The sequence below is a fragment of the Bos taurus genome, chromosome 16 (genome assembly GCF_002263795.3).
Source record: "Bos taurus isolate L1 Dominette 01449 registration number 42190680 breed Hereford chromosome 16, ARS-UCD2.0, whole genome shotgun sequence".
NCBI lineage: Eukaryota > Metazoa > Chordata > Mammalia > Artiodactyla > Bovidae > Bos > Bos taurus.
The window spans coordinates 48048-63326 of NC_037343.1; positions in this window are offsets into that span (position 1 = coordinate 48048).

Consider the following 15279-nt stretch of genomic DNA (forward strand, 5'->3'; position numbering starts at 1 on the left):
CTGATCATACACTGATCACGTGACTGTGCATGCACTGATCCCATGGCTCATCATGCAGTGATCACGTAATTGATCATGCAGGGGTCACGTGGCTATCATGCACTGATCACGTGGCTGATCTTACACTGATCACGTGCCTGATCATGTACTGATCACGTGGCTGATCATGCACTGATCACTAAGCTGATCATACACTGATCACGTGACTGATCATGCACTGATTAATCATGTGCTGGTCACCTGGCTATCATGCCTTGATCACGTGGCTGATCATACACTGATCACCTGACTTATCATACAGATCTCTTGGCTATCATGCACTGATCACTTGATTGTGCATGCAAGAATCACATGGATGATCATGCATTTATCACGTGGCTGATCATGCACTAATCACATGGCTGATCATGAACTGATCACGTGACTTAGCATGCAGTGATCTCGTGTCTCAATGGTGCTGATCATATGCCTAATCAAGAACTGATCACGTGGCTATAATGCTCTGATCACGTAACTGCGCATGCACTCATCATGTGGATGATCACACACTGATCACGTTTCTGATCACGTGACTGATCATTCACTGATCACGTGGCTATCATGCAATGATCACATGACTGCACATGCACTGATCACGTAATTGTAGGCAATGATCACGTGGCTATCATGCACTGATCACGTGGATGTTCATACACTGCTCATGTGACTGAGCTTGCACTGATCACTTAGCTATCATGCATTGATCACTTGGCCATCATGCACTGAACACGTGGCTGATCATACACTGATCAAGTGGCTGATCTTTCACTGATTACATGGCTGATCATGCACAGATCACGTAGCTATCATGCACTGATCACATGGCTATCATGCACTGATCCCATGGATGATTATGGACTGATCACGGGACTGATCATTCACTGATCACGAGCCTGATCATACACTGATCAGGTGAATGATCATGCACTGATCACGTGCCTGATCATGCACTGATCACGTAGCTATCATGCACTAGTCAGGTGGTTATCATGCACTGATCACTTGGCTGATCATGCACTGATCACGTGGCTGATCATACAGTGTTCACGTGGCTGATCATGCACTGATTACATGGCTGATCATGAACTGATCACGTAGCTATCATGCACTGATAACATGGCTATCATGCACTTATCGCGTGGCTCATCATGCAATGATCACATGACTGATCATGCAGGGGTAGCGTGGCTTTCATGCACTAATCACGAGGCTGATCATACACTGATCATGTGACTGATCATGCACTGATCACATGCCTGATCAAGAACTGATCACGTGTCTGATCATGCACTTATCACGTGACTAATCATGCACTGATGACGTGCCTGATCATGCACTGATCACGCGGCTGATCATGCACTGATCACGAAGCTGATCATACACTGATCACGTGACTGTGCATGCACTGATCATGTGGCTGAACATGCAATGATCACGTGGCTGATCATGCACTCATCACGTGTCTGATCATGCACTGATCACTTGGGAGATCATGCACTGATCACGTGGCTGATATTGCACTCTTCACGTGCCTGATCATGCACTGATCACGAAGCTGATCATACACTGATCACGTGACTGTGCATGCACTGATCACGTAGCTGAACATACAATGATCACGTGGCTGATCATGCACTGATCATGAAGCTGATGATACACTGATCACGTGACTGTGCATGCACTGATCACGTGCCTTATCATGCACTGATCACGTGGCTGATCATGCACTGATCACGAAGCTGATCATACAGTGATCACGTGACTGTGCATGCACTGATCATATGGCTGATCATGCACTGATCACGTGGCTCTTATGCACTGATCAGGTGGCTATCATTCACTGATCAGGTGGCTATCATCCACTGATCAGGTGACTATCATGCAGTGCTCACGTGGATAATCATGCACTGATCATGTAGCTATGATGCACTGATCATGTGATTGGGCATGCACTGATCACGTAACTGATCATGCACTTATCAGGAGACTCATCATGCACTGATTACGTGGCTATCATGCACTGATTACGTGGCTATCATGCACTGATCAGGTGGCTATCATTCACTTATCGTGTGTCAAATCATGCAATGATCACGTGACTGATCATGCACTGATCACGTAACTGATCATGAACTGATCACGTGGCTATCATGCACTGATCAGGTGGCTCTCATTCACTGGTCACTTGGCTGATCATGTACTGGTCATATGAAGGATCATGTACTAATCACGTGGCTATCATGCCCCGATCACGTGACTGCGCATGCACTGATCTCGTAATGGATCATGCACTGATCATGTGGCTATCAAGAACCGATCACCTGGTTGATCATGCACTGATCACGTGACTGACCATACACTGATCACCTGGCTATCATGCACTGATCACGTGGCTGATCATACACTGCTAACGTAACTGATCATACACCGGTCACGTAGCTATCATGCAGTGATCACCTGAATGCCCATGCACTGATCTCGTAATTGATCATGCACTGATCACGTGACTGGTCATGCAATGATCACGTGGCTTTCAGGCACTGATCAGGTGGCTATCATGCACTGATCAGGTGGCTATCATTCACTGATTATGTGTCGAATCATGCAATGATCACGTGACTGATCATGCAGTGATCACCTGCCAATCATTCACTGATCACTTGGCTGATAATGCACTGATCACGTGGCTATCATGCACTGATCACGTGGCTGATCATACACTGAACACGTGGCTATCATTCACTGAGCATTTGACTGTGCATGCATTGATCACGTGGATGATCATATAATGATGACGTGACAGATTATGCCCTGATCATGTGGCTGATCATGCAGTGATCACGTGGCTAACATGCACTGATCAGGTGGCTATCATGCACTGATCAGGTGGCTATTATTCACAGATCATGTGTCAAATCATGGAATGATCACGTGACTGATCATGCACTGATCACGTGACTGATCATGCACTGATCAGGTGGCTATCATTCACTGGTCATGTGTCGAATCTTGCAATGATCACATGACTGATCATGCACTGATCACATGACTGCGCATGCACTGTTCACATGGCTATCATGCAATGATCAGGTGTCTATCGTGCACTGATCTGGTGGCTATCTTTCACTGATCATGTGTCGAATCATGCAATGATCACGTGACTGATCATGCCCTGATCACGTAACTGATCATGCACTGATCACGTGGCTATCATGCCCTGATCAGGTGGCTATCAAGCACTGATCAGGTAGCTATCATTCACTGATCCTGTGTTGAATCATGCAAAGTTCACCTGACTAATCATGCTTGATCACGTGATTGGGCATGCACTGATCATGTGACTGATCATGCACTGATCACGTGGATATCATGCACTGATCTCATGACTGCGGATGCAGTGATCACGTAACTGATCATGCACTGATCACATGTCTGATCATGCACTGATCACGTGTCTGATCATGCACTGATCAGGTGGCTATCATGCCCTGATCAGGTGGCTATCATTCACTGATCACGTGGCTGATCATGCATTGATTACGTGATAGATCATGCACTGATCACGTGGCTATCATGCACTGATCAGGTGACTGACCATGCACTGATCACCAGGCTGATCATGCACTGATCACATGGCTTTCAATCACTATTCATTTGACTGTGCATGCACTGACCACGTGGATGTTCATACACTGATCACGTGACTGCACATGCACTGATCATGTGGATGGTCATGCACTGATCACGTGACTGATCATGAACTTATCACGTGGCTATCATGCACTGGTCAGGTGACTGTGCATGCACTGATCATGTGGATGATCATACACTGATCACGTGACTGCGCATTCACTGATCACGTGGCTATCATGCACTGATCACGTGGCTGATCATGCAGTCATCACATGGATGATACACCCTAATCACGTGACTCATCATGCACTTATCACCTGGCTATCATGCACTGATCACGTGTTTGATCATGCACTGATCACGTGACTGATCATGCACTGATCACGTGGCAATCATTCCCTGATCACGTGGCTGATCATGTAGTGATCACGTGGATGATATACCCTGATCACGTGACTGATCTTGCACTTATCACCTGGCTATCATGCAGTGATCACGTGACTGACCATGCACTGATCACGTGGATGATCATACAGTGATACCGTGACTGATCATGCACTGATCATGTGGCAATCATTCACTGATTACGTGGCTGGTCATGTAGTGATCACGTGGATGATATACCCTGATCACGTGACTGATCATGCACTTATCACCTGGCTATCATGCACTGATCACGTGACTGACCATGCACTGATCACGTGGATGATCATAGAGTGATAACGTGACTGATCATGCACGGATCATGTGGCTGATCGTGCACTGATAACGTGGGTGATCATGCACTGATCACGTGACTGATGATGCACTTATCACGTGGCTATCATGCACTGATCAGGTGGCTATGATACAGTGATCACGTGGATGATCATACAATGATCAGGTGACTGATCATGCACTGATCACCTGGCTATCATGCACCGATCACATGGCTTTCAATCACTAATCATTTGACTGTGCATGCACTGACCACGTGGATGTTCATACACAGATCACGTGACTGCACGTGCACTGATCATGTGGATGGTCATGCACTGATCACGAGACTGATCATGCACTTATCACGTGGCTATCATGCACTGATCAGGTGACTGTGCATGCACTAATCATGTGGATGATCATACACTGATCACGTGACTGCGCATGCACTGATCACGTGGCTATCGTGCACTGATCACGTGGCTGAATATACACTGCTCACATAACTGATCAGGCAATGATCACGTGGCTGATCATGCAGTCATCACATGGATGATAGACCCTGATCTCGTGACTGATCATGCACTTCTCACCTCGCTATCATGCACCGGTCACGTAGCTATCATGCACTGATCACCTGAATGCCCATGCACTGATCTCGTAATTGATCATGCACTGATCACGTGACTGGTCATGCAATGATCACGTGGCTTTCAGGCACTGATCAGGTGGCTATCATGCACTGATCAGGTGGCTATTATTCACTGATCATGTGTCGAATCATGCAATGATCACGTGATTGATCATGCACCGATCACGTAACTGATAATGCACTGATCACGTGGCTGAACATTCAGTGATCACGTGGATATCATACACTGATCACGTGAGAGATCATGCACTGATCATGTGTCTGATCATGCACTGATAAGTTGGGTGATCATCCACTAATCACGTGACTGATGACGCACTGATTACGTGGTTATCATGCACTGATAAGGTGGCTATGATATCCTGATCACGTGGCTGATCATACACAGATCACATGACTGATTATTCACTGATCACCTGGCTCTCATGAATTGATCACGTGGCTATCAAGCAATTTTCACGTGGCTGAACCTACACTGATCACGTGACTAATCATGAAATGATCACGGGGCTATCATTCACTGATCACATGGATATCATGCACTGAACACGTGGCTGATCATACACTGACCACGTGACTGATCAGAAACTGATCACTTGGCTATCATCCACTAATCACGTGACTGATCATGCACTGTTCACATGGCTATCATTCACTGATCCCGTGGCTGATCAAACACCTATCATATGACTGATCATGCCTGATCTCGTGGCTATCATGCACTGATCACGTACCTATCATGCAATGATCACCTGAATGCCCATGCACTGATCTCGTAATTGTTCATGCACTGATCACGTGACTGGTCATGCAATGATCACGTGGCTATCAGGCACTGATCAGGTGGCTATCATGCACTGATCACGTGACTAATCATGCACTGATCATGTGACTGATCATTCACTGATAACCTGACTATCATGCACTGATCAGGTGGCTATCATGCACTGATGAGGTGGCTAGCATTCACAGATCACGTGGCTATAATGCACTGATCAGGTGGCTATCATTCACTGATCACGTGGCTGATAATGCACTGATCACGTGGCTCATAATGCACTGATCACGTGGCTAACATGCACTGATCAGGTGGATGATAATACACTGTTCACGTGGCTATCATTTACTGATCATTTGACTGTGCATGCATTGATCACGTGGATGATCATACAATGATGGCGTAACTGATCATGCACTGATCACGTGACTGATCATGCAATGATTACGTGGCTATCATGCACTGATTAGGTGGCTACCATTCACTGATCACGTGACTGATCATGAACTGATCACGTGGCTATCATGCACTGATCACGTGGCCATCATGCACTGATCACGTGAGTGCCCATGCACTGATCACCTGACTGATCATGCACTGAACACGTGACTGAACATGCACTGATCACGTGGCTATCATGCACTGATCACCTCACGGATCATGCACTGATCAGGTGACTGATCACGCACTAATCACCTGACTGTGCATGCAGTGATCACGTAACTGATCATGCACTGATCACGTGACTGATCATTCACTAATCACGTGGCCATCATGCACTGATCACGTGAGTGCCCATGCACTGATCACCTGACTGATCATGCACTGAACACGTGACTGAACATGCACTGATCATGTGGCTATCATGCACTGATCACCTCACGGATCATGCACTGATCTGGTGGCTATCATTCACTGATCATGTGTCGATTCATGCAGTGATCACGTGACTGATCATGCACTGATCCCGTAACTGATCATGCACTGATTACATGGCTATCATGCAATGATCAGGTGTCTATCGTGCACTGATCTGGTGGCTATCATTCACTGATCATGTGTCGAATCATGCAATGTTCACGTGACTGACCATGCACTGATCACGTGGCTATCATGCCCTGTTCAAGTGGCTATCATTCATTGATTACGTGGCTGATCATGCACTGATCACGTGACTGATCTTGCACTGACCACGTGATTGATCATGCACTGATCACGTGGCTATAATGCACGGGTCACGTGATTGTGCATGCACTGATCAGTGGCTGATCATGCACTGATCACGTGACTTATCAGGCACTGATCACGGGACAGATCATGCACTGTTCAGGTGGCTTTCATGGACTGATCAGGTGGCTAACATTCACTGTTCACGTGGCTGATTATGCACTGATCACGTGACTGATCATGCACTGATCACCTGCCTATCATTCACTGATCACTTGGCTGATAATGCACTGATCAGGTGGCTGATCATACACTGAACACGTGGCTATCATTCACTGATCATTTGACTGTGCATGCATTGATCACGTGGATGATCATATAATGATGTCATGACAGATTATGCCCTGATCATGTGGCTGATCATGCAGTGATCACGTGGCTATCATGCACTGATCAGGTGGCTATCATGCACTGATCAGGTGGCTATTATTCACTGATCATGTGTCGAATCATGGAATGATCACATGACTGATCATGCACTGATCACGTGACTGATCATGCACTGATCAGGTGGCTATCATTCACTGGTCATGTGTCGAATCATGCAATGATCACATGACTGATCATGCACTGATCACATGACTGCGCATGCACTGATCACGTAACTGATCATGCACTGATCACATGGCTATCATGCAATGATCAGGTGTCTATCGTGCACTGATCTGGTGGCTATCTTTCACTGATCATGTGTCGAATCATGCAATGATCACGTGACTGATCATGCACTGATCACGTGACTGATCATGCAGTGATCACGTGGCTATCATGCACTGGTCAGGTGACTATCATTCACTGGTCACGTGGCTGAACATGTACTGGTCAGGTGAAGGATCATGCACTGATCACGTGGCTATCATGCACTGATCACCTGGCTGATCATGCACTGATCACGTGACAGATCATGCAATGATCACGTGGCTATCATGAACTGATCAGGTGGCAATCACGAACTGATCCAGTGGCTATCATGAACTGATTAGGTGGCTATCATTCTCTGATCACGTGACTGATCATGCACTGATCATGTGACTGATCATGCACTGATCATGTGGCTCTTATGCACTGATCAGGTTGCTATCATTCACTGATCAGGTGGCTATCATCCAGTGCTCACGTGGATAATCATGCACTGATCATGTAGCTATGATGCACTGATCACGTGATTGGGCATGCACTGTTCACGTAACTGATCATGCACTGATCACGTGAGTGATCATGCACTGATCAAGTGGCTATCATTCACTGGTCAGTTGTCGAATCATGCAATGATCACGTGACTGATCATGCACTGATCACATGACTGCCCATGCACTGATCACGTAATTGATCATGCACTGATCAAGTGGACATCATCCAAATATCAGGTGTTTATCATGCACTGATCTGGTGGCTATCATTCACTGATCATGTGTCGAATCATGCAGTGATCACGTGGCTGGTCGTTCACTGATCACGTGTTTATCATACGGTGATCACGTGACTGAGAGGCGCTGATCACGTGACTGTGCCGTCAGTGATCACGTGGCTGATCATGCACTGATATCGTGACTGAGCATGCACTGATCATGTGCCGGGAGCCGGGGAGGCCTTCCATTCTGGACAAAGGTCATGAGGAAGGGGGCTCGGCATACGCAAATGCGGGATCGAGCCTCAGGAGTCCACCCGGATATTCTCGAGCATCTCCCCCCCAAAAACACCAGAGTCTGCCTACTGTATTGCTTTTTGCACTCACCTCTGATTTCACTGGGGGCTGTCCCCCACCACCATCTCGCTCTCTCTGTCAAAGAGTTAACTTACAGCTCCAATTCATAAAGTTCCTTGTCATTCTTCCCTTTAACTTCCAGCTGAGTCTCCATCTGGAGCGCGGAACACACCACCCCTACTAATTATGCCTGGGCTGCTAAGACCCACTCGAGAAGGTGTCTACGGTGAGGCACCTTCCACCATTCGAGAGGGCGCCTGTGGCCTTCGTAAATGATGCAAAATTCTTGCCTTGAAGTTTGATTGGTCTCCCGCGAAAACCAAGCTACTCAGTCTCTTTTCTCCACCGAATTTTCCTACTGAGCTCTCCTCATACTATTATTCTTGACATCTCTGATTAGCATATAAATAGTCGCCTAGGCCATCTCTCCTTCGAATACCCTGGATCAGCTGGGGCTGGTCCCCGGCAGGTGGCGACTGAACAGGGACCTCAGGAGGCAATACTCCAAGAGCTGAGCAGACACGAACCACGCAATCAGCAGGCAATAAGCATGGAGGTCAGCAGTGACGAATCATGCTGCTCAACTGGCAATAATCAAGCAGGTGACCAGGCAGGCATCACGCAGCTCAGCTGGCAATTGTCATGCAGATGAGCCGGCAGGAATCACGCAGCTCAGCAGGCCCTGATCACGTGACTCTGCCGGCACTGATCACGTGGCTGATCAAGTACAGATCAGGTGACTGAGCATGCACTGATCACGTGGCTATCATGCACTGATCAAGTACTTGCACATGCACTGATGACGTGGCTGCTCAGGCACTGATCACATGGCTCATCATGCACTGATCACGTGTTTATCAGGCAATGATCAGTGACTGACAGGCGCTGATCATGGGACTGTGCACGCACTGATCACGTGGCAATCATGCACTGATCACGTGACTGCGCATACACTGATGACGTGGCTGTTCGGGCACTGATCACGTGTTTATCAGGCAGTGATCAGTGACTGACAGGCGCTGATCATGGGACTGTGCACGCACTGATCAGGTGGCTGATCAGGAACTGACCACCTGACTGAGCATGCAGTCATCACGTGGCTGGTCGTTCACTGATCACGTGTTTATCATACGGTGATCACGTGACTGAGAGGTGCTGATCACGTGACTGTGCCGTCAGTGATCACGTGGCTGATCATGCACTGATATCGTGACTGAGCATGCACTGATCATGTGCCGGGAGACGGGGAGGCATTCCATTCTGGACAAAGGTCATGAGGAAGGGGGCTCGGCATACGCAAATGCGGGATCGAGCCTCAGGAGTCCACCCGGATATTCTCGAGCATCTCCCGCTCAAAAACACCAGAGTCTGCCTACTGTATTGCTTTGTGCACTCACCTCTGATTTCACTGGGGGCTGTCCCCCACCACCATCTTGCTCTCTCTGTCAAAGTGTTAACTTACAGCTCCAATTCATAAAGTTCCTTGTCATTCTTCCCTTTAACTTCCAGCTGAGTCTCCATCTGGAGCTCGGAACCCACCACGCTTACTAATTATGCCTGGGCTGCTAAGACCCACTCGAGAAGGTGTCTAGGGTGAGGCACCTTCCGCCATTCGAGAGGGCGCCTGCGGCCTACGTAAGTGGTGCAAACTTCTTGTCTTGAAGTTTGATTGGTCTCCCGCGTAAACCAAGATCCTCAGTCTCTTTTCGCCACCGAATTTTCCTACTGAGCTCTCCTCATACTATTATTCTTGACATCTCTGATTAGCATATAAATAGTCGCCTAGGCCATCTCTCCTTCGAATACCCTGAATCAGCTGGGGCTGGTCCCCTGCAGGTGGCGCCCGAACAGGGACCTCAGGAGGCAATACTCCAAGAGCTGTGCAGACACTAACCACGAATTCAGCAGGCAATGAGCATGGAGCTCAGCAGTGACGAATCATGCTGCTCAACTGACAATAATCAAGCAGGTGACCAGGCAGGAATCACGCAGCTCAGCTGGCAATTGTCAAGCAGATGAGCCGACAGGAATCACGCAGCTCAGCTGGCAATTGTCATGCAGATGAGCCGGCAGGAATCACGCAGCTCAGCAGGCCCTGATCACGTGACTCTGCAGGCACTGATCACGTGGCTGATCAAGTACAGATCAGGTGACTGAGCATGCACTGATCACGTGGCTATCATGCACTGATCACGTGACTGCGCATGCACTGATGACGTGGCTGCTCAGGCACTGATCACATGGCTCATCATGCACTGATCACGTGTTTATCAGACAGTGATCAGTGACTGACAGGCGCTGATCATGGGACTGTGCACGCACTGATCAGATGGCTGATCAGGAACTGACTACCTGACTGCCCATGCAGTGATCACGTGGCTGGTCGTTCACTGATCACGTGTTTATCATACGGTGATCACGTGACTGAGAGGCGCTGATCACGTGACTGGCCGTCAGTGATCACGTGGCTGATCATGCACTGATATCGTGACTGAGCATGTACTGATCATGTGCCGGGAACCGGGGAGGCCTTCCATTCTGGACAAAGGTCATGAGGAAGGAGGCTCGGCATACGCAAATGCGGGATCGAGCCTCATGAGTGCACCCGGATATTCTCGAGCATCTCCCCCACAAAAACACCAGAGTCTGCCTACTGTATTGCTTTGTGCACTCACCTCTGATTTCACTGGGGGCTGTCCCCCACCACCATCTCGCTCTCTCTGTCAAAGAGTTAACTTACAGCTCCAATTCATAAAGTTCCTTGTCATTCTTCCCTTTAACTTCCAGCTGAGTCTCCATCTGGAGCTCGGAACCCACCACGCTTACTAATTATGCCTGGGCTGCTAAGACCCACTCGAGAAGGTGTCTAGGGTGAGGCACCTTCCGCCATTCGAGAGGGCGCCTGCGGCCTACGTAAGTGGTGCAAACTTCTTGTCTTGAAGTTTGATTGGTCTCCCGCGTAAACCAAGCTACTCAGTCTCTTTTCTCCACCGAATTTTCCTACTGAGCTCTCCTCATACTATTATTCTTGACATCTCTGATTAGCATATAAATAGTCGCCTAGGCCATCTCTCCTTCGAATACCCTGGATCAGCTGGGGCTGGTCCCCGGCAGGTGGCGACCGAACAGGGACCTCAGGAGGCAATACTCCAAGAGCTGAGCAGACACGAACCACGCAATCAGCAGGCAATAAGCATGGAGGTCAGCAGTGACGAATCATGCTGCTCAACTGGCAATAATCAAGCAGGTGACCAGGCAGGCATCACGCAGCTCAGCTGGCAATTGTCATGCAGATGAGCCGACAGGAATCACGCAGCTCAGCAGGCCCTGATCACGTGACTCTGCAGGCACTGATCACGTGGCTGATCAAGTACAGATCACGTGATTGAGCATGCACTGATCACGTGGCTATCATGCACTGATCAAGTGACTGCACATGCACTGACGACGTGGCTGCTCAGGCACTGATCACATGGCTCATCATGCACTGATCACGTGTTTATCAGGCAATGATCAGTGACTGACAGCGCTGATCATGGGACTGTGCACGCACTGATCACGTGGCTATCATGCACTGATCACGTGACTTCGCATGGACTTATGACGTGGCTGATCGGGCACTGATCACGGGTTTATCAGACAGTTATCAGTAACTGACAGGCGCTGATCATGGGACTGTGCCCGCACAGATCAGGTGGCTGATCAGGAACTGACTACCTGACTGCCCATGCAGTGATCACGTGGCTGGTCGTTCACTGATCACGTGTTTATCATACGGTGATCACGTGACTGAGAGGCGCTGATCACGTGACTGTGCCGTCAGTGATCACGTGGCTGATCATGCACTGATATCGTGACTGAGCATGCACTGATCATGTGCCGGGAGCCGGGGAGGCCTTCCATTCTGGACAAAGGTCATGAGGAAGGGGGCTCGGCATACGCAAATGCGGGATCGAGCCTCAGGGGTCCACCCGGATATTCTTGAGCATCTCACCCCCAAAAACACCAGAGTCTGCCTACTGTATTGCTTTGTGCACTCACCTCTGATTTCACTGGGGGCTGTCCCCCACCACCATCTCGGTCTCTGTGTCAAAGAGTTAACTTACAGCTCCAATTCATAAAGTTCCTTGTCATTCTTCCCTTTAACTTCCAGCTGAGTCTCCATCTGGAGCGCGGAACCCACCACGCTTACTAATTATGCCTGGGCTGCTAAGACCCACTCGAGAAGGTGTCTAGGGTGAGGCACCTTCCGCCATTCGAGAGGGGGCCTGTGGCCTACGTAAGTGATGCAAAATTCTTGTCTTGAAGTTTGATTGGTCTCCCGCGAAAACCAAGATCCTCAGTCTCTTTTCTCCTCCGAATTTTCCTACTGAGCTCTCCTCATACTATTATTCTTGACATCTCTGATTAGCATATAAATAGTCGCCTAGGCCATCTCTCCTTCGAATACCCTGGATCAGCTGGGGCTGGTCCCCGGCAGGTGGCGACTGAACAGGGACCTCAGGAGGCAATACTCCAAGAGCTGAGCAGACACGAACCACGCAATCAGTAGGCAATAAGCATGGAGGTCAGCAGTGACGAATCATGCTGCTCAACTGGCAATAATCAAGCAGGTGACCAGGCAGGCATCACGCAGCTCAGCTGGCAATTGTCAAGCAGATGAGCCGACAGGAATCACGCAGCTCAGCTGGCAATTGTCATGCAGATGAGCCGGCAGGAATCACGCAGCTCAGCAGGCCCTGATCACGTGACTCTGCCGGCACTGATCACGTGGCTGATCAAGTACAGATCAGGTGACTGAGCATGCACTGATCACGTGGCTATCATGCACTGATCACGTGACTGCGCATGCACTGATGACGTGGCTGCTCAGGCACTGATCACATGGCTCATCATGCACTGATCACGTGTTTATCAGGCAATGATCAGTGACTGACAGGCGCTGATCATGGGACTGTGCACGCACTGATCACGTGGCTATCATGCACTGATCACGTGACTGCGCATACACTGATGACGTGGCTGTTCGGGCACTGATCACGTGTTTATCAGGCAGTGATCAGTGACTGACAGGCGCTGATCATGGGACTGTGCACGCACTGATCAGGTGGCTGATCAGGAACTGACCACCTGACTGAGCATGCAGTCATCACGTGGCTGGTGGTTCACTGATCACGTGTTTATCATACGGTGATCATGTGACTGAGAGGCGCTGATCACGTGACTGTGCCGTCAGTGATCACGTGGCTGATCATGCACTGATATCGTGACTGAGCATGCACTGATCATGTGCCGGGAGCCGGGGAGGCATTCCACTCTGGACAAAGGTCATGAGGAAGGGGGCTCGGCATACGCAAATGCGGGATCGAGCCTCAGGAGTCCACCCGGATATTCTCGAGCATCTCCCCCCCAAAAACACCAGAGTCTGCCTACTGTATTGCTTTGTGCACTCACCTCTGATTTCACTGGGGGCTGTCCCCCACCACCATCTCGCTCTCTCTGTCAAAGAGTTAACTTACAGCTCCAATTCATAAAGTTCCTTGTCATTCTTCCCTTTAACTTCCAGCTGAGTCTCCATCTGGAGCTCGGAACCCACCACGCTTACTAATTATGCCTGGGCTGCTAAGACCCACTCGAGAAGGTGTCTAGGGTGAGGCACCTTCCGCCATTCGAGAGGGCGCCTGCGGCCTACGTAAGTGGTGCAAACTTCATGTCTTGAAGTTTGATTGGTCTCCCGCGTAAACCAAGATCCTCAGTCTCTTTTCTCCTCCGAATTTTCCTACTGAGCTCTCCTCATACTATTATTCTTGACATCTCTGATTAGCATATAAATAGTCGCCTAGGCCATCTCTCCTTCGAATACCCTGGATCAGCTGGGGCTGGTCCCCGCAGGTGGCGACCCGAACAGGGACCTCAGGAGGCAATACTCCAAGAGCTGAGCAGACACGAACCACGCAATCAGCAGGCAATAAGCATGGAGGTCAGCAGTGACGAATCATGCTGCTCAACTGGCAATAATCAAGCAGGTGACCAGGCAGGAATCACGCAGCTCAGCTGGCAATTGTCAAGCAGATGAGCGGACAGGAATCACGCAGCTCAGCTGGCAATTGTCATGCAGATGAGCCGGCAGGAATCACGCAGCTCAGCAGGCCCTGATCACGTGACTCTGCAGGCACTGATCACGTGGCTGATCAAGTACAGATCAGGTGACTGAGCATGCACTGATCACGTGGCTATCATGCACTGATCAACGTGACTGCGCATCACTGATGACGTGGCTGCTCAGGCACTGATCACAGTGGCTCATCATGCACTGATCACGTGTTTATCAGGCAATGATCAGTGACTGACAGGCGCTGATCATGGGACTGTCATGCACTGATCACGTGGCTATCATGCACTGATCACTGACGCATACACTGATGACGTGGCTGTTCGGCACTGATCACGTGTTTTATCAGGCAGTGATCAGTGACTGACAGGCGCTGATCATGGACTGTGCACGCACTGATCAGGTGGCTGATCAGGAACTGACCACCTGACTGA